Source organism: Benincasa hispida, chromosome 5 (assembly GCF_027475165.1).
Source record: "Benincasa hispida cultivar pf3 chromosome 5, pf3_genome.v1.1, whole genome shotgun sequence".
NCBI lineage: Eukaryota > Viridiplantae > Streptophyta > Magnoliopsida > Cucurbitales > Cucurbitaceae > Benincasa > Benincasa hispida.
The window spans coordinates 44,067,617-44,095,205 of NC_143482.1; the positions used below are offsets into that span (position 1 = coordinate 44,067,617).

General features: G+C 31.8%; 1 pseudogene across 1 annotated transcript; it reads right to left on the minus strand.

Moving 5' to 3' along the window:
* Window positions 1–10,006: 10,006 nt before the first annotated feature.
* On the minus strand, window positions 10,007–11,562 carry LOC150036177 (gallate 1-beta-glucosyltransferase 84A24 pseudogene; annotated as a pseudogene). The gene has a single exon (XR_016529640.1). The product of XR_016529640.1 is annotated as a gallate 1-beta-glucosyltransferase 84A24 pseudogene (transcript).
* Between the last annotated feature and the right edge of the window lie 16,027 nt (window positions 11,563–27,589).

The window sequence follows — 27,589 nt, forward strand, 5'->3', positions numbered from 1 at the left end:
CTTTATATGGAGACACAAGAGTGGATCGGGTTCGAGTAAATAGTCAAAATGATCTATGGTACCTGAATGAGGTTGGGTACCTTATTCTGATAACACCATTGGATGTGGCCTACTTTGTAGTTATTATAAAGAGTTGTAAAGTGCTACATACGATGTGATTCTAATTCATACATGTTATGACATGAGGAGTGGGAGCGTCTTATGCAATGAGTTTGCATAAGATCCGGATCAAGAAATAAGTCACTCTTATTTTATAACGTTGTTTACTGTTTAAGACTGACTATTTCACTTAGATGACCTAGGTAACTCGATCTTAATCCTGAGCTAACTATGAACGCCTGTTTATTCGGGATTGCCCTTAGATTTGCATAGTTGAGGGTTGGCTCAACATCGCCGGCTCACTAAGACTTCCATTGTAGGGTTAAGACCGAATAGATAGTTGGGAACATAGGGTACAAGATGGAGTTCACACCTACCCAATTTAGGGATAGGAGAAAGGTTGTTCTCTCAAGTATTGAATCCAGGTCTTAAACAAGGGGCCCCACCCTCTCACTGGGCTGAAAGAGTTTGGTTTGGTGATTGGATCACAAACTAGCTGTTCATTAGAGAATTAGTAGGGACTTAAGGAATAAGACGTAATCTCGGGGTAAAACAGATATTTAACCCAGTCGTTATTATGAATAACCTGTGAAGGGTCGACTTATTGATTATGATTAAATCATGTGGACATAATGTATCTACAGTGAGGGGAGTGAAACTATGGGCTTTAGTAGAATGACCCTAATGGAACACGAGACATATGCAGTGTAATTAAGATCTAATTGCACTTTAATTGCTTCTAATTTAAAGGAAATAAGCATGCAAATGGAGGAAAAAAAACAGTAAATAAAAGTGGATAGCAAACAACCTTTGTAGCTTTCAAACACCGCTTTTCCTCACTGAATCTTGACCCAAACTCTTCTAGATCACCACTAGAGTTGACCTACTATGCTCTGGACTCAGAACCGGGTTGTGGGACCCGGTGGATGAAGGAAATCGAGAGAGAGAAAAGAGATGGAAAATAAGAATGAATTTAGGTTTGGGTTTTTATTGCACTCAAAGAAAAGAGAATTTTCCAACCCAAATTTAGAAAAATCTTTTGGCAAAAATGGCAAAAGTTTTTAATCCAAAATGAAAGCCCAATTTATAGAAAAAACCATGCAACAATTGCATCAACCAAATTCATAAAAATCTAAACCTATAACCCACTATCTTAGTAGGCTTAATGTCTCCACTATAAGCCAACACCTAGCCCACTGTTTTGTTAGTGAAATTATCCAACAAAAGTTTGGATTTTCCCACTAATTATAGTCAAAGGGTAAAATAGTCACTTGGTTAAAGTCAAACTTTGATGATCATTTTCCCAGCTAGAGATGGAGCTTTGAAGAAGTTCTTCAAGAGGTATGTCTTGAAACCCATTTTTTCAACAGAAGTATGCTTTATATTATGCCAAAATTAGTGAATTTGAATACTTAGATGATCATTGTTCTTCCGCTGCAAATGATACAATCCTACAGTATTGACCTACTCAAACACCATCCTATAGGGAGACACTCTCAGGGTGCCTCGAGGTCGAGGATAGATCTCACGGTGTGAACTCTTAGGGAGAAACGTGTAGAGGTTTAAGTGAAGTATCATATACCCAAAGTACCTCTCACTGAATGTTCTACCTAGGGATTCATTAACTTAGTAAATTTGGCTACTGATCTTAACTAAATAGGAGCTTAATTTGCTAAAAAAACAAAATCACTCGATTTTGTGATTTGATCATTGTTCATTAGGGGATCAGTGAGGACTTAAGGAACAAAAGGTAATTTCGGAGGTAAAACAGAGATTTGACCCAGCCGTTATTGCGAACAACATGTGAAGGGTTAACTTACTAATCATGGTTATATCGAGTGGACATAATATATCTACAGTGAGGGGAGTTCAATTATGGGCTTTAATGGAGTGACCCATTAGTTAACGAATGGGGGTTAGATCGGTCTAATGAGTTTAGTCGACTAATCTAAGATCATTGGAGCCCATGATCTGTAGATCCATGAGGTCCCCCTACTAGCTCGGAAATGGATAACTCTAGAGTAGCGTGATAAGTTAATTTGAAACGTTCAACTTAGAATCAAGCGAAATTGGAGAAAATATATTTAAATATGATTTAAATATATGAAGATGAATTTGTGTAAAAATTAATTTAATATTAGATATTAAATTAATTAGAATTATTTAAATTGTTTAAATAATTATTTATTAATTTTAGAAAATTAATTTATGAAATTAATTTGTAACATTAATAAATTTTGATTTTAGAAATAAAATATGATTTTAAAATCAAAATGGATTTTTGGAAATTGAAAATTACACAAAACTTGAAAAATGGGTTTTCAAGTTCATCTTCAAAGTAGCTTACAAGAAACCCACTTTCTCCTTTGATTCACTCCAAGCATGAGTTGTAGCCCATGTAGGACTTCTCTTTGTATGATAGTTTGCAATATATTGAAGAGATTGGAGTGAAGAAAGGCAAGAGAACTGACTGAATTTTTGCTGAAAAATTCGGATGAAGAAGGTGTTTTTCAATGAGTTCTATTCAGTGAGTTTTATCCATATTCCCTTTGATTCCACCTTATTTTGAGTCCCACAACTCAATCTAGAGTACCAAGAGGATAGTAGGGAAGATCTTGTGGTGGTCTACTCAAGGATCGGAAGATTTTGCAGTTGGAAATGGAGATTTCGTTGGTTCGGCCAAGGTATGTTCATGAAACCCATTATACTCTGTTTTTAGCATGTTTTTTTCAACCAAAATTAATGAACTAGAGTGCTTATGGATCCTGTTCCCTTCCACTGCGTGCTGGAACTATGATGTATTGTTCATTAGAGGAATCAGTAGTACTTAAGGAGTTAGATGTAACTATAGGAGCAAAATGGCAAATTAGCCCAGTCGTACTTACGAGCGATTTGTGAAGGGTCATCATACTGTTGATTGGTTATATCCGAGAACCATTTTCTTTTGTTTTAGTTTTGTTGAGCTCATAGAAACTATTACCATGTATGAGGGCATCATTAGGACTCTTGAAGCTATCACAACTCCAGTTTGAACCAAAACTCATTCACTGATTATTTGAAATTTCTAGATTGAAAAATCTAGATACGATAATTTTTTCGTAGAAAAGAGTTCAAAAATTTTCTAATTGCTAAAAACTTTTTTTCCCTTTATAAATTCAATCAAACATATCATAAGTGGTAATATTAAAAAAATATCATTATTATAATAGTAAAATTAAGTTGTCTTTTTCTATTACTAAAAATAAGTTTTTTTTCTTCTTTCTTAACCGAACGACTTTATTTTTTATTCTTGCATAAATTCCAAGGTAAAATACAAAGTTTAGCTCTGAAACCTTTATATTTGTGTCTAGGAACTTTATGTTTAATAGGCTTTGCCATATTCGATATTTTTTAAAATTAACAAACATATTGTACATAAATTTAAGTTTGGTTTCTATTAGATCATAAAATTATCAATTTTATGTCTAATAAATTTGTAGATTTAAAAAATGAACGACTATTTGATATAAAATTAAAAGAAAAACTTATTAGATACAAGGTTCAAAATATCAATGTCAATAAAAAATATAGAGATCCTGATTTTATGAAAATTGATGAAAATTGTCATAATTAGTTAATAAAACTTTGATTGTGGCTCAATTACATTATAATTGAACATTCTTAATCATCATTTCTATAAATTAAGATAATATTTAGTTGTATATATTAAATATTTGTGTAAATATTGATGCGATATTATAAATTTAAAAAAGAAATAGGACAAGCAACTACAAAATAATATAAAATTCAAAAATATTTTGAAGTGAAATGATGTGAAAATGAGTTTTTTATGGTAAAAAGAAACAAAACTGACATACATCGCTTCAATTTTGAGGTAAGTAATGTGAAAATTTAATGGAAAATATTTAAATGAGGTTAAAAATAAATAAAAAATAAAAAAAATTGATGATTCACTCCTCATATCAATGTTAGAAATGACATTGGCATGTAAAATTATATAACTGTATTTAATAAAGACCATTAAAAAAAAAAAAAAAAAAAACCCTTAATCTGAGCTAACATAGGTAATTCCTAAAATAAAACAAAATTTTCTTGGAATATTCTCGAAATCTCTCAAAAAAAATAGTAAGATTTCGATGAAAATTTTCTACTATGATTAAAAGTTTAAAAATTTATTAGACATCTTTTAAAATGAGGGACCTTTTAGATACCAGATGGAAAGCTTGTAGTCTTATGGATATTATTTTCCCCTGTTTGAAACCTTAGAATTTTGAAAGATTTCAAATCCATTATGATTTAAAAAGAATTTACTTTTTTACCAAAGAAAATCAAATAATTTCAAGTAATTGCTGATTTCAAATCTTGTTTTTTCCAAAAATATTTTGGCTTTGCCAAGATTTAAGTCTTTTAAAATTTGGAATTTTTTTAATAATGTTGTTTTAATAATTATTAACAAAAATATAGTTGAGTAGAAAATATTGTCAAAAATATTTAGTGGTATACAATTACCACTAAATCATGTACCCGATACACGATTTACGATTACCTGTGACCTGGCACGTGCAGATTGCCACATGGACAGTCATGCAGTGTTGACCAGGTAGTCGTGGATGGGGTCCACAATTACCTTTAAGTCTTGTATCGGGTACACGACTTAGTGGTTCTTAAACCCGTGTTTCTACTGGGTACACCACGAGCATACATTATGCAGCTTATCGGAAGATTTTTGTTTGCTAACAAGTCAAACACTCGAGTACATCTCATGTTTCTCTCGCTACTCACTAGAAGAAATTCGAGTTTTAATGTCGGTTGACAACCGACATTAAAGATAGTGTTATTAAAGCCTTTTAATGTCGGTTGCCTTTAATATCAGTTTTAAACCGACGTTAAAGGGTTTCAATAACATAGCCTTCAATGTCGGTTGCAATCAATATTAAAGGTCTTCAGTGAAATTTCCAACCGACATTAAAGGTCTTTAATGTCGATTGCAACCAACATTAAAGCTTTTTTTTAATTCTTAACCGACATTGAAGTCCGAATCTGTCTGTTTTTTTTAATTCCATTGCCAAACTCATTTTTTTGGTCAAAAAGTATAACATGACACATCATCATCGAACGTTGTGGCTATGACATATTATTTATGTATGGATTGTAAATCTATTACATTTAATTCACAAATTTTGCTATAAAATTATAATTTAAAAGGCCGTACAATAATTCAGCCCTTGAAAACACAAATTACAAGTAATACAAACATTATGATTTTACAAACATTATGAGTTTACTGTCCCTCTCCACTTGGTAAGTATGGATCCCTTCATAATTCTTCTTGAACAGACCACCCCCAGCTTCAGCAGTGTCTAGTTATAGGCATCTTTGTCTGACCACTGTTGTTTAAAGGATCACAAACAAAAAAGGTTTAAGACAAAGGATTGAAAGTGAAAATGTGATCAAAATTCATATTCAACTAACCGTGTTTATTGGGAATGTGTATAAATGGTACATTCAAGGCAAAATTCTTTATTAGAGTTTCCCAAGAAAAAGCATGAAGAGGTTGCGATATCAAATCTTTACTCCTTTGTTGCACCTGCAAAACAAGAAAACTCAATAGTTGAATAAATGAGAGAATCTTCTTTTTAAAACTGGAGTAATCAACTAAAACTTATTAAAACTGTGAGTCAAACATTCTTTTAGTGTATTTAATTAGCATAATGCACATGTTCTCAAGCCAATCAATCGTTTAGTTCCTGCATCTATCGCTTAGCTCCAGCGGCCCATTGTGTAGCTCAATCGTTTAGTAAATGATCTCGCGAATAGGCTATCGTTTAGCTATCGTGCCCATCGTTTAGCATTGACACCTATCGTCTAATGCATTCGCCTATCGCTTAACATCATCGCCTATCGCTTAGCATTCCGCCTATCATGTAGTGTGTCTGCTCATCGTCTCGCAGCACAGCTATCGTCTAGCGCTCATGCCCATCGCGTTACGCCATCATGTAGTCTATCGCTTAGCGGATGTGTATCTGCTATACGATCGTCCAGTGCCCGCATACACAATTATCCAGCGCCTGCATCTGCTATACGATCGTCCAGCGCCCGCGCATATCTACACGATCGTCTAGCGCATTGCTTAGCTCCGCGCATCTGCTATACGATCGTCTACCTCATCGTTTAGCTCTTTGTATTGCTACACGATCGTCTAACGCCCGCCTACACGATTGCCTACCTCATTATATAGCGCTACCCATTTGCTACACGATCGTCTACCCAGCGCCTTGCGCTCAATATTTCGCTTTCACTGCTCTTGCTCACGTATACCCAACACAGGGGAAACTCTTGGCAACGCCTCTTGCCAATACTTTAACAAATGTATCATATACAACAAAACCATTAATCAAATCGAATTTCAAAGGCCATAGACATATAAAAAGTAAGCCTAAATCTAGGAGCAGAGAGACATATTGAAGTGAAACCGCAGCTGGCTTTCATTGAGACATTTACACAAACAGTTGAAAAGCGTAACATAAGAACAAAAATTGCTGTGAGTTTAAGAGAGGAAAGAGAAGAAGAGCATACTAAACTGGACAAACGACGAACAGCGAACTTCAAATCTTCAGATCTGGACTTCAGATTGAATGACGAACGGTGGCGCATAGATCAACGCGTCTACTCATCGTCTACCGCAGCACGGTTATCGTCTAGCACTCATGCCCATCGCGTAGCGCCATCGTGTAGTCTATCGCTTCGTGCCCACACATCTGCTATGCGATCGTCCAATGCCCGCCTACACGAACGATGATCATCCAGTGCCCACCTACACGATCGTCCAGCGTCTGCCTACACGATTGTCTCGCGCCTATGCATATCTACACGATCGTGTAGCACTGAGAGGAAAGTTGAGAGGCGTAACATTGAGACATTTATACAAACAGTTGAGAGGCGTAACATAAGAACAAAAATTGTTGTGAGTTTAAGAGAGGAAAGAGAAGAAGAGCATATTGATCTGAACGAACGACGAACGGCGAACTTCAGATCTTCAGATTTGGACTTCAGATCAAACGACGAACGATGACACATGGATCCGGGTGACTTCAGATCTAGACTTCAGATCCGGACGACTGGGTGCGACGGCGCGGGTTGTATGACGAACAGACCTGCACGGAAGCCAGATCTATACCACGACAAACCTACATGGGTTGCACGGCGACGCGGGTTACGCTACCCATTGGGCAAGGGTTTGGAAAAGAGAAGTGAGAAAGAAGAGGATCTGAAGAGGGAAGTGTGAGAATGAGAGGAAAAAGAAAATAGGGGGAGAGTGAAGAGGAAAAAATTAAGCGGGTCTTTAATGTCGGTTTAAAACCGACATTAAAGGTACCTCTACAATGTCGGTTTAAAACCACATTAAAGATCCGCTTTTAAAAAAAAACAAAACCAACATTATACATCCGATTTCACTTTTTTCAACCGACATTAAAGGCCAAAATTCTTGTAGTGATTGTTTGATTTCGAGCATGTTGGTACGTACTCGTGGGGTAGTTTCTGTCTTGCATGGCTTTATAGAGAACTTTTTCGGGCTACCATTGCACAAGCGTTGGAAATAGCGGGGTCGCTGAACTATTACAAGTATAGACTTATGATAGATTTCTAATTATAGCACCACAAGTCCAGTTACAGGCCCCAGGTCATCATCCACTTAGTGACATGTATTATTTCATTTATATATTTATTTCGTTATCATTTTATGTAAGAATATAAATTAATTGTATGTTTTATAATTTTAGATGGAGTGATGTATTAGTTGCCTCTAAACAGTCAACAAATATGTTGCTAGTATACCGAAAAATATTTGATAGACTGATGCACAATCAGATAACAAATGTATATATAAATGAATATTTAAAATATTTGGTCAAATTAATTAGATGTATAATTATCTTCTTTTTTTGCCAGATTAATTGAACGTCATACACGCAAGATATTTAGTAATCATTATCTGATTACTGTCGTGATGGTAAGACATTTGGTTGACCGTTAGCTCTCTTATATGCTTCCATATAGTAGAGTGACATTATCCAGATCATGCGCTGAGATAGTTCGGTTTATGACCAATGGTACCTTCGGTTTATGACCAATGGTACCTTCGTTGTGCTATACATTCCCGAAACTACACCAGATTGATTTGAGAGGTAAACATGACCAAGACTGGCGTTGAATTCAGGCAGAATATATATCCTACTAGCATGCACGACATGATTGTTGTGCACAGGGAGAAATAACAAATACATATCAGACAACTACTTTTCCTGGTACGATTCAATCACGAGGCGATTTATCACACCTGACGACACTTACTATCACTGCATGGTAAGAGATTTAAATCAGACATTTCCCAAATATATGATATGAATATTGTTTAATATTAATTATTTTCATCGTACAGAATAAATTTATTGAAGAAGTACAATAATATTCACAACACAATTTACCAGAGTTGGGTTCAATGTGTGACCAAACATTTGTAGAGATTACTACTTAGTGAAGTCACAATTTTTTTTATTGATTAAAATTGAGGATTACTTAAAAATTAGAAAATAATCAGTTAAATGGATTAAAAAAAGAAATATATATATATATATATATATATATATAATTCACAATTAAATATATAATTAATTCAAAAAAAAAAGTAATCGTAGACCCGATCCATGAGTACGTGGTTGACCACACCACCGTTGTTGACATGGTGCTAATTGGATTAAAGCTTAATCGTGTACCGGGTACACGATTTCCCTTCCCCATCTACCATATTTTTGTCGATACTTTCCATTCCCACCTATGTTTAAAAATTGTTTTCCATATATCCCATTTTTGTCATTATTTCAAAAATCAACTATATTTTTTAACTTTCTCCAAAAATTTGTTTCCAATTTTACTCTCATGTTTCAACATTCCTCTATTTACATCACTTCAAACTAAACTCATCTAATCTAGTGTAAACAATTACTATAAAAAAAAAAAAAATAGTGTAAACATAATCTACGCACAAAATTAAAAAAAAAAAAAATCAAGAAAAAAGAATCTAAAATATGACAGAGTATCGCCAATGGAAGTTTCTTTTTTTCTTCTCAGTTTTATCAAAGATATGGAGGAGATTTAAAATTGATATTGGGATTTTTTTAATGGAAAACCATAATTTAGGTTACTTTTTCAAGGAATAAAAACAACTTGCAGTCAGGTTTAAAATAGGAATGTTGATAGAAATATCAAAATCTTAATTTTATAGAAATTTTGATGAAAATATTGATAAAATATCAATTTTGATGAATATTTTTGAAAAATTATAGAAAGAAAAAATTCAAAAAATAAATTTAAATTAATAATTAAACATTCTATTATTTTAAATGAGTAAACATGTCTAATATTTATATTTATGACATTGCGATGCTTATTTTATGTGTTCGTAGATTACGATATAATAGAAATATCAATGATTTCTCATGCCAATATCGAACCTATAGAAATATGAAAATATCGATGGAAATATGAATATATTGATAGAAATTTAATACTATGATTGCAAAATAGACTTTTTTTTTTTTTTTAATTTCATAGTATATAAAAAAATGTTTAATAGTTAATAATAAAATAATTTATTATTATAATGTATAAGGACAAAAAGAGTAAATGAGACCTTTCCTTTTCATTTCTAGTGAGTATCAGAACAATAAAAATAAAATAAAATAAAATTATTTCAAATGAATTTAGTTCCAAACGTAAATAAGAATTGGAAATCATTTTGACCTTTTAAAATCTTAAGATTTGAAATCATTTTCAGTTAAAATGTATCTTTAAAGTTTAAAATTCTATTTCACACCAACCGAAAAGGATATTAACTCACTTTTAAAAGTACATAAATAAATCTCGTGATTTATGATCACCAACTTTATGACAATTTGGTACAATGTGATTTATGATCTCATCACACAAACAAGAGTTTAGTGTGACATTTTACTAAAGCTCACCTCTCGAACATCTCTGTCTAATCTCATCAACAAATTCTTCGAAGTTACGGGCAGAGGAGCCGCCGTCCGCCACAGCCGCCGCTGCCGCCTTCTTCCATTTCAAAGCATTTTGCCTCAATTTCCTCTCTCCACCGCCGCTGATCATCACCTCCGTCAAACATCTCTCAATTTCATCCCTCGTAATCAACTCACTTGCCTCTGCTCCACGCGACAGCCTCACTCCAACTCCATGATCCTCCACCAGAAACTTGGCGTTCGTCACTTGATCCCCCCAATGCGGGAACGCCACCACCGGAACACCGTTGGCGACGGCTTCCACCGATGAATTCCACCCACAGTGCGTCAAAAAGCACCCAACAGATTCATGTGATAAAACCCGCTCTTGTGAGCTCCATTGCACTATTTTCCCCCTCTCCCCTGTTTTTTCCAGAACCTCTGCTGGCAAAATATGGCGTTTTAGATCGAAAAATTCAGACGGCGGTTTCAGGACCCATAAAAATGAGAACCCTGAATTGCAAAGCCCATAAGCAATCTCATCGATTTGCTCTTGTTTCAAGTAAACGATGCTTCCAAATGAAACGTAGACGACGGATTGTGGGGGCTTCGAGTTTAGCCACTCCATACAATCCTCTGGTTTTAGGCAGTCGACAGAGATCTCTGTTTCTAACTTTTGGGAGTTTAAGAACAATGGGCCAATGGGTTTTATTGGAATGGTTTTCGACATGTAATTGATGATTTCCTTCTCGAGTTCTTCGAAAGTATCCATCAAAATACAAAAGGGTATTGATAATTTACCAATTTGGGTTGACAGAGTTTTTCCCAAAATACCATAGATGTTATTGGGATGCAAGAAGCTTGGGATTTCATCGTTCTTCAAAAGCGGCAAAATCGGGAGCTGAACATCGACTTTGGGTTCGATTTCAGAAGGAAACGAGGAGAAATTGTGGAAATAATGATAGTAAATTGAGAACACAGCGCAAGATTGAACCCAGAGAATGGCACAGGGGATTTGAAGCTCCTCTGCAACTTCGTAAGTCCATGGCAAAAAGGGGTTCAAAATCAGGCAAGAAACCGGGCGGTTTTTGGCGGTTTGGTTCTTAATCAGATCGGTAAGCGATGGCCGGCCGGAGAGCTCGAGCTGGGCGACGACGCGGTCCAAGTTTATGTCCTTGAGATTAATCTCTCCGAGGCCATCTTCGAAAAATTCGAATCTGATGAAGCCATTACCGACGGAAGTAGGTTGGTCGCCGCCGCCGCGGATACCTCCGGCTTTCTGCAGTGTTTGACCGTAAAACGCCGCCGTGGAAATGGTGACGAGAAGGCCGTCGGCGGCGAGTTTCTTGGCTAGTCTGAGAGTGGGATTGATATGTCCTTGGCCGGGATAACACACTAGGAAGACATGGGAAGGAGATTGTTTAGAAGTCATATTGATTGTGGTCGTCAATGGCTTACTTTGAGGGATTATTTGTAGGGAAATTGGAATTGATTGACAAAATTATTAGGATACATCACTACCATGTAGAATTACAAATCTAGACATAAATGTATAATTGAGAAACTCCTTGAATTAAATAATTTATTAGACATATGAAGGTTTTGTAATTTATATCTAATTGTTTATTAGAATAGGACGGCTCACCAGTTGCCTTTTTTGTTGTCTCACTTTCGTGGACTTCTAATTTTCTACATGCCTAGCTTTTAGATGTGAGTGTGATCTACAAAACTTTATCCTTGTCTCCAATGTTTCACGACTTTTATTATAATATATGATCTTATTTGGTTAAAAGAAGAAAAGAAAAGCTTAAAATGGTAGGTTTGGAATTTTCTTTCTTCAAAAATTAGGTATGAAATTGATTTTCTTGAAATTTGAAAGGTGTCATTAATGAATCAATGTAAAATCACTCTTTAATACATTCATTTGCAAAAAAAATTTTAAAAAATAATAATAAAATATTCACGGCCAAAGAGAACATAACTTAATTAGCATTTATATATGTTAGCAGGCACTAAGTTTATAGTTCAAATTGTCTTGTAATTCCTTCAAATTTAGGAACCATATTTGAGAGTGATTCTAAATTGTCAAAATAATTTTTGTCATTTTCAAAATTATTTCAAATTCATTTATTTGTGGAAATAATTATTAAATTAATTTTGCATGATTAAAGGCATATTCAAAATAACTTTAAAGTGACAAAAGTTATTTTAACAATTTTAAAATTACTCCAAAACATGCATTTAAGCACTTTTTAATGGTATATTGGGAGTTTACTTGGAAAAAAATCAACATAATTTTATACATACAATAGGATAATAAAGAAAAGTATTACAATTCAACATAATTATGGTAGAATTTTCCATTTCAAGTAGGAAAAATCTTCCCCATTTCAACAAAATTTCGAGAAAATTTTGATTTTTTTTTTTGTCGAAATTAGCTATGTTAGCCCAATTCTAGTTTTTTCAATTTTATGATTCTGATTATAGACAATTGAATAATTTCATATGCCAATATCATTTCCAATGAAGAATGATGTTTTTTCATTGTGCCAAAATTTCTAGTTTTCAAATTTTCTCAATTTTTAGCTTTATTTTCAATCCAAAACATTTATTTTTAAAGAAATTGAAATATATATATATATATATATCCATTTCTTTTTAAAATTTTTGCTCTTGCATTGACATTTATACAAACATTATGATTCACATCTAAATATTATCTTATTTTATAGAAATGATGATTAAAATGTTCTAATCTTATTAGGTCAGAATCAAAGTTCTATTAACTAATTATGACAATTTTCATCCATTTTCATAATTTTTTTTCAAAATTTTCATCGATGTCAATAGTTGTATAAATATTTTTAAAATATTGATATCTCAATATTTCTATCCACATTCATATTTTAAATTTGAAAAGAACCAGAGTTATAATCTTGAGAAAAGGATATTGAAATGATCAGGTGAAGTCATCTTTTATAATTACAATAATAATTTATATTATTTTAAACCATTCTTTCCACTCTCTTCCCTTTTCCTTTTTCTATGCTGCACATTTTTTCCAATTAATATCATTAAAAAAAATGGTTCATTTATCATTTAGAAAGAAATGATAGGCTGTAAGCTCTAAAATATATTTTTTCATAAATGTACCTTTTTTAATATCATTCAAAGGTATCACTCCTCTTTTTTTTTTCCCCCCTAATAAAATAGGTTGACTCCTGCCATATCTTTTTTGGATTTTGTTATTTTTTAAGTGCACAATATGCCTTTTATTTTTCTCTATTACTAAATTCAATTCATACAATTTTAAAAATTATTAGGTAAAACTCATTCTTTCTTAACATAACTATGGTGTTAAATTTCGAGTAATATCTCTCGACATGTCGATAAGGTTGACATACCAAAGAGGAGAATTTTGAGACATTTTATTTCTTAAAAATTAAAATTAAAACAAAAATGTTACTATCAAAATTTAAAAGGTATATATATTTTTTTATTTATTTAAGATTGACCTTATCTATCACATATATTTTTGTCCATGAATTTTCTTTAATAAAGATTATTGTAGAAGTTGTTTCTTCCAACATTTTAACAAATAATATATAATAAACAAATCAAAAGTTTTTTGTTTTTAATATAACAACCTATGAAGTTGAAGATTCAAATTTTTACTTTGTTTAAATCGATAATATAATGTCTTAATTAAGTTGTGCTCAAGTTAAATCAAACATATATTTGAATTGAAAGCATAATTTTTTAACGTCATTATCTTTTAACATTAATAAATGAAAGATTATAGAAAAAAATATAGATCTATTTTAGTAATTATACTTACATCGCAATAATTCAGTATTATTCTCTTTCCAGATAATGAATGTATCAAACAATAATTTACTTTCATCTAGGCTGAGTTTTAATAACTATTTATTTTTTTAATTATATTTGTTTTCTCACAATTTTGTTACCATAATTTTTATCAAGTAAATATTTAAATTCTTAAAGCTAAGCTCCAAAAAAAAATTTATTAAAAACCATATTTTGTTAGTTTCCACAACTTCACATGAATTTTAAAAACATTCCAATTAGATTGTTGATATAATATTAAAATTTTTCATTATTTATCTATTTTAACTTTTGGGTTGGATTGATGATTGATTAAAATTTAAAAATACAACTTTTTCTGTGAGTATACCTTCTTTTGGAATATTTATAGCATATTTCTTTTATAAGTCCGTTTATTCATTCTTACAAAATCTAAATTTTCATAATTTATTTGTCAAAAGTTTTACTAATAATTTTAAGTAGATGTTGAAGGAAGCAAAGAAACAAAATATAAAAATAGTGTTTTTAAACTTATTTTCTAAAAAAACAAATTGTTTTCAAATGGACCTGATCATTTAATTTTTTTTAATTGTTTTAGCAGTTGTAGTAATTCTAAACTAAAGTCTTAATTATAGATACGAACATTTTTTTGACAAAAATGGAAAAGGATTTTTTTTTTCTTTTGAATATTTTTTATGAAAAAATGGAAAGGGAAATTAATTACAGCATCATTAGCGGTAGGAAATTATCTTATTCATGAAGTAAAGCAAATACTAAACTTTGATTTGGCCATAATCATATGATATCACCCATGACGACTATGTTTTTTGGACTATAAGGGAACATCATGGAAATGGAAATTAACAAGAGGTGTATATAAATAAATTATAACTAAAACTTTGATTACCTATTTATTTAATTTATCTGTTTGAAACTTGATACTTTGAAATTTCAAAAGAAATTAAACAATAGTAATAAAAAGAACTTTGAACTTTGTGACTTTTTTTAATAAAAAAATAAAATAGAACATGAAGTAGGAGAAATTTTTCTTGTATACGGTCGTAAGGAAACTATTATCTCTATTGATTGCCACGATAAAGAAATAGAAAATTTTCACGCATAGAAAAAATGTCAAACTATTTATAGAAATAATAAAAGAAAAATATTGATAAACATCGATAGACATTGATATACTTCTATTAGCTATCAGTAATAGACTTCTATCAGTTTTTATCACTGACAAACATTAATAGACTTCTATCAGCTTCTACCAAAGAAGATTAAAATTTTGCTATTTTGTGTAAATAGTTTCCATTATTTGTCTAATTTTGAAAATCAGCCATTTAATATTTAAGAATTATGTAATAGTAATATTTAAAAATCATGTAGTTCATGAAATAAATAAATAATAAATTAATATACTGTTGACATGTCAAATTATGAATGGTTATTAGAGACAGTGTCCGCAAGAGGAATGGTCGCCAATACTATACCATATGGAAAATGTTAAATAAAATCTAGTATTTCCTATTGTGAAATTGAGGAGCACGACAAGAAGACGGATATAGAGAAAATATAATATAATAATATGTTTATATAATAATATTACATATATAAAATATAATATAGAATAAAATAACTAAAATTATAGAATGAGATAATATGAAATTAGTAGAATTTTGAAATGGAATTCTCACCAATGTATGTATGATTTTAAGATCCATCAAATACCATTATTTATAGACAAAGTGGCAAGTAGTATGTGGACTTACATGGACACCAAGCATGAATAATTCAAAGCACAAGGACAATATAATGGTGACACATGACTTTTGGGATACTAAGCAATGAACATCTATTTATTATTATAATATTCATAATACTCCTCCTTAGATATCTATATATGTATGAAATATGTCTCATTAAAACCTTACTAGGAAAAACCCAATGAGAAAAAACACTAAGGAAGAAAAAATAGTACATATTTCATAAAATATATACTCCTAAAAGAATACAATACATTTACTCCCCTCATGAAAACATCATTTAAGATCTCTGAGTCGACGCATTCCAATGTCATGCACCAATTTTTCAAAAGTTATGGTTGGTAATGCGTTTGTAAATAAGTCTGCCAGGTTATCCTTCGAACAATTTTTTTGTACAGTGATGTCGTCATTTTATTCAAGAGCATAAGTGTAGAAAAGCTTCAGTGCAATATGTCTTGATTTATCTCCTTTAATATATCATCATTTGATTTGGGCTATGCAAGTCATGTTGTCTTTGTATAATATTGTTGGAAGATTTTTATTAGAAGACAAGCTACATGTTTCACGAATGTACTGAGTCATTGACCTTAGCTATACACAGTCTCGACTAGCCTCATAAACTCCAAGAATTTCAGCATGATTTGAGGAAGTAATCGTTATGATCTGTTTCACCGATCGCCATGATATTGCAGTTCTTCCACATGTGAATAGATAACCTATTTGAGATCTAGTTTTGTGTAGATTAGATAAATATCCATAATCTGCATAACCAACTAGATCAAAATTTGATTTATTTGAATAAAAGAAACCCATATTGATGGTTACTCGGAGATAACCAAGTATATGCTTTATCTTGTTCCAATGTCTTCTTATTGGAAAAGAACTATATCTTGCTAAGAAATTTACTGAAAATGCAATATCTGGTCTTGTATTATTAGCAAGATACATAAGTGCAGTAATTGCACTAAGATATGGTATTTCAGGACGAAGAAGTTCTTCATTATCTTCTCGAGGTCGAAATATATCTTTCTTTATATCCAATGAATGGACTTCCATTGGAATATTTAATGGATGTGCTTTGTCAATATAAAATCTTTCCAAAAAAATTTCTGTATACGTTGATTGATGATAAATATTTCATCTGTTAAATGCTCAATTTTTAAACCAAGGCAATTTTTTTTCCAAGTTCTTTCATCTCCAATTCTTTCTTAAGATATTTTATTGCCTTTAAAAGCCCTTCAAGAGTTCCAATTATATTCAAGTCATCAACATATACATTTATAAAAGCAAATCTGAATTATGATGTCTTTATAAAAACACACATATATATTGAATTATTTTGATATCCTTCTTTCAATAAATATCCACTAAAACGATTGTACCCCATCCGTCCTAATTGTTTCAATTCATATAGTCACTATAACTTTATTGAATACCATTTCTAGAAATTTGATGTACATGTTTCAAGTACCTTAAGTCCTTCTGGGATTCTCATATAAATATCATTATCAAGAGGTCCATTTAAATATGTTGTGATTACATCCATAAGATGCATATCCACATTTTTATACACAGTCAAACCAATTAAATATCTTAATATAATTGCATCCACCGTCGAAGAATACGTCTCCTCAAAATCAATACCAGGTCTTTATGAAAAACCATATGCAACTAGTCTTGCTTTATATCTTGTGATCTCATTATTTTCATTTCTTTTCCTCACAAATACCCATAGGTTTAACATCTTCTGGTGTTTGGACTACTGGTCCAAAAACCTGACGTTTTGAAAATGAGTTTAATTTTGTCTCGATTAATTCTTTCCGCTGAAGCCAATCTTTTCTATATCGACATTCTTCAATAGACTTTGGTTCAGGATCCTCATTTTCAGATATAATATCAAGAGCAACATTATACACAAAAATGTTGTCAATAATTACAATAGTTCGATTCCATCTTTTTCCTGACATGACATAGTTGATTGAAATCTCATTATTATCTTTAGGTATTTTACCATCCTCACTAGTCATGTCGAGGATTTTTTTTATGAGTATTTACATCCTCAACCAAGTCTTTTTCATTATCAATTATTTTTCATTTTCAAGGATTTTTATATTTGGACCCCACTGGTCTACCCTCTTCTGGCGTGTTCTAGATTCATGAATAATAATATTAAATTGGACCAAGTTAATTTTATGTAATTCAACGGTCACGATGAAACCACGTGGCACAATTTGGGGCACATGTCAACTCCTAATTGGTCCCAAATTTACTATTTTGGAATTTCATCATTAATTTAGTAAATGATGTGGCAATTTGTGGTTGGTCTAAAATTTCTCATTCAATATGTTTCTTCTTCCCTCAAATTTCATGCTTAACATACTACATGTTGATGTATGTTTCTTCTTTTTAGTGTTGTAATTTTAAAACAAAATCAAAGCACAATGATCATTCGCTTCCACTGTGGGATTCAATTTCTTCAACGTGCTTATTAAATCATGCAACCATATAATATAACATTTATATTAAATATAATGAATGAACATGTTTATCCTAAGGTGAGATTTTAAACTATGTGGCATACATTATGCAATATATTTTAATTTAATCATACATTACATGCATAACTTAAACTAAATAGCAAAATAGACCGAACTTGCAACCCCTAAAAATTAATTAAATTATTATAATCATATATAAAAATTACTTAATAAAAAAAATAAAAATATAACAAAAGAAAATAAATTGTTGGAACTATCCCACTAGGCTCAAACCCACATCCTGGAGGTGCTAGAACACGCGTGCAACCACTTGGAGCATCACGACGTCTTGCACCTTTGGCCAAAGCTTTTCGCAACGCAGCAAGGTGCACCACTGCACTTAGCGATAGCATCGTGGCACTATTGCCTAGCAGAAAGGCACTAGTGCTTCTGATGTGCAACGCTACGCAAAGCACCGCAACGCTTTGCTTGGTGCTGCGACATAGAATGCCAAATTCTGCTCTGTCGTCACTTTGATCTGCTCTGTTCTTGATCTCCTTCCTCAGCGACTCTTAGCAAAACTCATGACATGGACTTACATACTCGATTACTAAATTTAAATGCCCAAAACACGAGGTCCTTATAATTGATCTCATAAAAAGCAGCAATCTAAGATGTCAAATTCGAAATTATCTATTTTGGAAAATCCAACATTCATAATACAGAGAACAACCCACCTTTCTCTATTTTTCGATTCCAAAACGAAAAAATGACACATTTTGGCTCTGATACCAATTGAACGAATCAAATTCCAATGCGGAAACATACGAATGCTGGTGCCATTGAATTCAATTTTGGAAAATCAAGAAAAAAAGAGAAAAAACATAAAAAGTACAGGATAAACAACTTAAAGGCTTACCCTTTAAGACCGTCTTCAACGAAAATCCTTCCCATATGAACTCTCACAAACTCCGAACCTCTTCCTCGATCAAGAACCAACTAAGCGGTCACAACCACTAGTAATACCTTATTATTCCCTTGCAAGTACCGGATGGTGGGATCCAAGCTTTTGAAGAGGGAAGAACAATTTTTACAAAAGGAATTTTTTCTATAAAATACTTTTTAGAGAGAGCTTTTGTGTGAATGCCAATTGAGGGAGATCTTACAAATAATACCTTAACCTCAATGTTCGGCCCAAAAATGATGTCGTTAGTTTCAAGCTTAGCCCTAAACAAATAAAATTTGTAAAACACGTACAACTACTAATATTAACACTTAGTAATAGTGGAAGCACGAGGTCGATCCTTAGGGAACCTCTTTTAACTAGCAAACTTGACTCTTAAATTCCAATTTGGGGGAGGGAGTTGAATTTTTAGAAACAAAGTAAAACTAAAACTAGTATTATATGAATTTTGTAAGAAACTAATAGTAGAGAGCATAAAAGAATTCTTGCTAAGATTTCAATGTAAAAGATCTTGAGCATAAAAGAATTCTTGCAATTTGATTGTTCCATAACCCATTAGAGACATGCCCTGATGTCCCAATTAGTTAATTGACCTAAAACTGTTAATTAACCCTAATTTAGTACTAAAATGCTTCAAAAAGACATTCCACATCAAATTCCTAAATTACATTAATTCTACGGTTTTCTAGGCTATGGCATGCTTGAAATACTATAGAGGCAATTCAAGAATGATTTATTTGAATATTCTAAACTAGTCATGCTTCCAAGAAAATAGGAAAAAATCTAAATTTTTATTCAAGATTTCTAATTCTTGAAACTTCATTACAATTATGCTATAGAGCCATGTACTTTTACATACAAAAATCTAACAAATTTGAGGTGTCAACTCATTTCTAACAGATTATATTGAAATTAAAATCAAGAACATTCAAGAACAATCAATTACACAAGATGAAAATACAAGAAAAAGCCTCAAGACTTTACTAACCTAACAAATTCTCCAAGAAAGAAGAATACCTAGCCATGAAGTGGTAGATTCTTGAAGAAATCCATTGAATCTTACAAGAAATGATACAAGAATTGAAGAAATTATAAAAATTTCTCTCAAAATCGTAAAAACTGATCTCTGAATCCTAAAAAATGGTCTCTCATTCGTTCTAAAATGAATTTCATGAAAAACTGGATTTTAATGGCTGGTCGCAGTGTTGTGACCCTGGAGTGATGCTGGCTCGACGCTCACTTGCGTAAAGGCACGCAGGCATGGATTTTTATTTTTTCATCAATATTCGTAGTATTGCGACGTTGTTAGGTAGCGTTTCGACGCTACCCTGTATGGCTGAATTGAGCATGCTACTGCCTTTCAGCGTTGCTCAACGCTGGTTGGAGGGTTGTGATGTTGCTTCCAGTAGCATTTTAGTAAATATTTTAACTTTCTTCAATTATGTTGATTTCTTGGTCCTTTTTGCTCCTTTTTATTCCAAATTTCTTGTAATGACTCCAAAATGCTCCAAGGATTATTTTACCTATAAAATTTACATTTAAAGCAAACGAATAACATAAAATCGAGCGATTTAACATTTAGAACATAGCTCTTTTCAAAACCTATTACTCAACTTCTCAACTATGAGAGAAGAAGAAATTAATTGGAGAAGTTATAACTCCCTTCGATTCCACGATAGATAACCCCAATAGGAGTTATCTTTTATTTATATATAATTAAATAAGTTATATTAATTAATTAACAATTAAATATCATATATTTAATTATATTTGAATCATATTCAAATATTATTCTCTCTCATAACCTATAGTTTTAATACTAATCTCATTCACATAATTTAACCTATAACTTTATAAAAATCTCATTCATATAATTAATATTTGAATCCTATTCAAATATTTATCTCTCTTATATAATAAAGTTAATTTTGATTCTCATTCAAAATTAACTTTGTATGATAATGTATCCATATATTGTATCTCATACAGTTAATTTATATTTCCTCATTTAATTTGAATAATTTAAATTAATAAAAAATTAAATGATACTTGTTTTATCCTTAGTGAGCTATCAAAGAGACCTAATAGACCTACAGATTAAAAGTTTCAATGATACGAGATTAATTAATTAAATTCTTTAATTAAATTAGTCAACATTCGAGTTACACTCTTCACGCTGTAGATATGTTTTTGTGTTCACGGATATAATTATCATTAGTAAGTCAACATTCACGAATATAATTATCAATAGTAAGTCAACCTTCATTAACTGCGAGTCACTCCACTACTTTATTCATATAACTTGTCATGTCTAACTTCTAGGAATACTTGTTGGAAAAAATAGAAGTTGTCTTTCTCAAACAACTAAATATCGTTATGAGTTTCTAAGAGAAACTTCTTCACTGCGAAATGAAGAGCGAGATGGCTAAAAAATATGTGGAAGTAACAAGGGACTTTTCACTTTAATAAACCTCCCTTTGAAATGAAGTGCATAGTTTGAAATGAAGTGGGTAGTTGTATTTATAGAGAAGAATAATCCTAATCCTAAATTATTTGGGATTCTATAACTGAAGTAGTAGATATATTAGTTTTCCTTTTTTAATATGATAGTTTATCTCATTAGGAAATTTATTTTTTAATTAATTAGAAAACCAATAATTAAAATAGTAGATAGATTTGATTTTGTTTTGAATAAGACATTTTCTCTAATTAGAAAATCCATATTTAATTAATTAGAAAATTTATAATTAGAGTAATAGATAAATTAGATTTACTTTTTGAATATGCTATAATCTAATTAGGAACTCTACATTTTAATTTACTAGAAATTTCATAATCTAATTAAATTAAGCATCCATATTCAAATTAGAAAATCCAAAATCTAATTAAATTATGCATCCATATTCTAATTAAACTTGAAAATCAAGAATAAACTCAAACAACACTAAAAATGAATTATCTTTCTCTTCTTAATTCTAAGTCATGTCTATGTTTTAATGTGTTTATTTAGTATTTTTTTGGATTTCAGACAACTAAGAGGTATAATTAATCGTTATAGACTATTCAGGATTAATTTGAAGCAATTAGGAGCTAAAAATGCTATTCGGGTTTCAAATGAGGCAAAATGACGAAAATGCCCTAAAGGCACAGCGCTCATTGCCACACGCTTTTTCTAGAAGCACCAGATTTTGGTGCAGTGTCGTGTGCTACGTACTTTGATGAACACACGTGCACAATAGCGCTGTAGCGCCCCCGCAACTAATATATAAAGAATTCTTCATTTTAGGGCAGGAAAATCAACCCCCAATTTGGCCTCCAGTCGATTTCTTCCACTTTTCTCTCTTCCACTTGTATTTTTCTCTATTTTCTTCATTCTTCTCATGTAATTAATGGAACGATGCTGGAATTTGTCTTCTCCATCCCCATGGGAAGGCAAGTTCTAATAATTTTTTAGTTTAGGGGATTTTGGAATAATGTAATTTTGGGAGTATTGTTTAATTGCAATTTTCATATCTTGGCTATGGGATTGTCTCTGTTTATCTTGCTTAATCAATTATATCATCTCTTGATTGTCTGACAAACTACTTGAGATTTTGTAATTGCATGCTTAGGATTATCTAGCAATATGTGACATAAAATTGTCCATAAGAAGCGATAGGTTAGTAGGCTTGCAATTTGTTGTCTAAAACGAGTTGTACTATTCCTATCAACCTAGAGAAAACCATAGTGAGTGTTTAATTAGACGATGGAAATTAAACATTCCTAGCATAAGCCCTAGAACTTTGTGGCTGGTTAATCATGTTTAATATGGATTCATTTGAGCATGTTTAGCTAATTAGGTAATTATGACCATTGGTTGGATGTCCAATCAATTGGGCTAGGCATAGTTAAGAAACTAAAATTACATTAAGCATTCGATGATCAAAATTACATTGAGCAATTCCAATTCCCTTAACCTAGGTCGTTTTCTTTAATTACATTTTTATCTTTATTTTCCTGCACTTTACTTTTATGCAATTTGTCTTATTCAATCCACACCAACCCCCTCAATTTTACCACTTTAACTAAAAATGAGCTTTGAGGAACTAATCTTCCACACTTCCTTGTGGTTTGACCCTAGACTTGCTGCTTGTACTACTATTAGTATACGTAGTTTGTTCAGTGATTTATAAATTTTATTTGATTGGCGGAGAGAGGTTTGTGACACCCACTCTTCGACTTTTCAAACTTTAATTCCCCTCCTTTGACTTAAATATAAATTTCTCTTATCAACTCAATTTAAATTAACTATCTTCTCTAATTTGGCATCAAAATTAAAATTAAAGAACTATAAATCCAATCAATTTAAGATGCTTAAATTAACATTACTGAAAACTTGAGATGTTATATTCGAACATAGTATCCTTACCAAGAAGCGATTAATGGTCGAAGGAGAGTTTAAAGTGACCTCTCACCTGAATCCTAAATTTAGAATATCTTTAAATTAAGGTCACATTTCCCTTGGGGAATGGGTATAAATCAATCTCATTTTGGTTAGTGGACTCCATCTGATTACTTTAGTTTTTGTCTAAACGTCCATCTGTAATTGTAATTAAACATGAGCTCCACTGTACCATCCATAATCAAATCTTATAAACTGATTGAGATTTGGAAGGTCCTCAATCTAATGTGTTTGATTATGTAGTGGGACTCACACATTTTGTAAGAATAGTTTTTGTTGAATTTCCATCTTTTACCCTTGGAAATTCGGAGATACGGATTTACGGATGCATCCATAGGTAGCAAATGAGGACATTCTAACAATTCTATAACCCCATATGATAGTCTTACTGATCTATCAGTTCTTATTGTGTACTTGATAATGATAACAATACTGATGGTTTTATCGATTTGTGTTTATTTGATCGGTTCGAATGTTGATTTTTTTTAATTTTCTTATAACCACATTCCTGCTACACTTATTGATCTACCGATATCATGTTACGTAGATTAAGATTTAAGTCACTCCATTCATTGCATGCATATGAAATTACCATTTCGCTCTATGCAATTGAAGGGATTGAATCTCAATGCGGAAGCAATTTAACACTGTGTCTTTGAATTGGGATTGCGAAAATCACAAAACTGATTTACAGAAACATTAAGGCTAAGCATTCAATTAAGGGAATTTAGGAGAAATACCTTTGAAAACCAATTTTTTCAAGAACTTTCATGAAATTCTTCTGCATGATCCTCCGAGGTCATGAACGGAAAGACACCACCACAAGGTTACCCGACTATTCTCAAGAAGGATCAAGGATGGTGGGATCCAATAGGCAGGAAATTGAAGAAAAGTTTTTGGAGGAGATTTGTTTTCACGGTGAGATTTTTAGAGAGAGTAAAGAGATCACCACAACATACACTCATTTGTGTTTCTACGTTTCTGTATTTCACGCAGAAACCAAAGTGAGGGGAAAGTAACCACTCACCACACTCTCCACTCCCCTACATAACCGTAAGGGAGTTATTTTATTTTTGATTAATTTATTACTTAATTAATCAATATATATTACATCATATTTAATATATAGTAAATAATTAAATAAATATTAATTAATTAATTAATATAAAATTTTCATATTTATTAATAATGCATTTAAACCATATAAAAATGCATATCTCTCTCTTAACCTAAAGTATTTAATATGAATCCAATTCACATTAAATTTTATTATATAGTTTTAATATGAATCCAATTCATATTAATTTAATATTTGAATCTTATTCAAATATCATTCTCACATATTATATAGTTTTAACTATAAATCATATTTATAATTAACTATATACTATAATGTATCATTATACATTATACTTTATATTAATCTTTACTAATATAAAATTTTCTAAAATAATATGAACAATTCAAATTATTCTAAAAATTAATTGATTCTTGTTTCGTGAACTAGTATGAGGACCCTATGGATCTATAGATTAGAAGTTCAAATGATTTGAAATTAAATTAATTAAACTCTTTAATTAACTTAATTAACATTCATAACTGTGTGTCGTTCCACTAAACACCCACAGCTGCACTCTTCGCACTGTAGATATATTTATGTGTCCATGGATATAACCAGACATCAATAAGTCGATCCTTCACGAGTTGTTCGTAGTTACAGTCGGGTCAAAATTACCATTTTACCCCTATAATTACATCTTTCTCCTTAAGTCCCACTGATTCTCTAATGAACAACCTGTTTATAGTCCTACCATCAATCTCAAGCCAATGAGAGGGAGGGACCCTTTATTCAAGACCCGAAGTCAGCACTTAAGAGAGAAATTCATCTACTTTCCCTAAAAGTTTGAAAGAGTGAATTCCATCTTGTGGAGTTATGTTCTCAACTCTCTACTTGGACAAATCTCTAAAATGGTAGGTTTATTGAGTCGATGACAGGGACCATTCTCACCCATATAAATCAAATGACCGCCTTCATAGACAGAAGTTCATAACCCACTCAGTATTGAGATTGAGTTACGTATGGCCATCCTATGAAATGTTAGTCTCTCCAATTAATGGAGTTATAAAGAGAGAACAACACATCTCGTGGTCTGATCTTATACAAACTCTTTGTACAGGATACCCCTACTCATATGTCTCCATATGAACGATTTAGATCAAATAGTTTTTAATATTTACAACTCTTGTAATATTTACAAAGTGGATCGTATCTATAGTATCACAAGGATAAGGCACTCAATCTTATCTATATATTACAGACCTTTTAGGTTATTACTTGAACATGATTCACTTATATGTCTACCACATATTGTTTAAGCTACATAAAATAACCATGGATCTTATTTTATTGGATTGAGTTAATACATTCTAAATATTTAATAAAATACTTCTTATTTTATTAAATAAATAATTAATACTTACAAATTACAAAATACAAATCCACAAGATTTAGGACACTAAATTCAACAAACTCCCACTTGTTCTAAAGTGAGTAGGGTGTGTAGTACATACAAAATAAAGCACAATACAATAAACTAGTTTATACTCTATACTCCATAATACTCCCACATGTCCTATACAAGATGACTCATATTCCGTAGACTCAGACTCTCCAAGTGACCTTAAAAAAATGGATTAGCAACACTCTCCAGGTGCTCTGAAGCAATCTTCTTTATGATCATGTCTTCTCCATTGCACAATCTCTCATATGAGATGATATTTGTGGTCGATACGTTTTCCTCTTTTGTGACTCCGAGGCTCCTTGGAGTTTGCCACAACACCACTATTATCATAGGATAGAGTGATCGACATTGACATATTTGGAACCACTTCCAAGTCTGTCAAAAACTTTATAAGTCAAACAACTTCTTTTGCAGTTTCACAAGCAGCTACATATTCTACCTCCATGGTAGAGTCAACAATACAACCTTGTTTGACGCTACACCATACTTAGCCCCTCTATTAAGAGTGAACACTGATCTTGATGTGGATTTCATAGAATCCTTATTAATTTGAAAATTAGAGTCCATGTATCCTATAAGGATCAAATCCTTAGCACCATACAAGCATATAATTTCTCATTCTCCTAAGATATTTGAGAATAATTTTAATCATTGTTTAGTGATCAAATACTGGATTGGATTGATATCTACTAACTATTTCCACTGCATAGCAAATATCTGGCCTAGTGCACAACATGACATGCATGAGGCTACCTACTACAGATGTATATGGAATCTGTCTCATCTCTTTAACCTCTTGAGGTGTCTTAGGACACTATTCCTTAGACAAATTATTCCATGCCTGAAAGGTAAAAAACCCTTCTTGAAATTCTGCATCGAATAGCTAACAAGTATTTTGTCGATGTACGATGTCTGAGACAATGCTAAGGTTTATTCTTACGATTTCTAATGATCTAGATCCCTAGAAAAAACTGTACTTCACCCAAATCTTTCACTTGGAATTGAGAAACCAACCATTTTTTTGTTGGGAATGGTGTCATAAATCTCCTTGTAATCTCGTAGTTTGTAAACTCTGTATAAACATATTGTTATTAATAAAATAAGTGTTATTTTATAAGCATATACTCAATCCAATAAACTAAGATACAAGGTTATTTTATGTAAATTTAAACAAGTATGTAGAGACATACATGTGGATCTTGTTTAAATAATAACCTAAATGGTCTGTAGTAGATGAGTAAGGTTGGGTACCTTATCCTGGTGACACTACAGATATGCCTGCTTTGTAGGTGTTACAAATGTTGTAAAGTGCTATAAATGATCATTCATGTGGAGACATGAGAGCGGGGTATCCTATACAAAGATTTTGTATAAGAACAGACCACGAAATTATTAGTCTCTTTATATAACACCGTTGATAACAGAGACTTACATTTCACTTCTTTCTCCGGGTGAAAAAAAAAAAAACAAAAGAAAGAA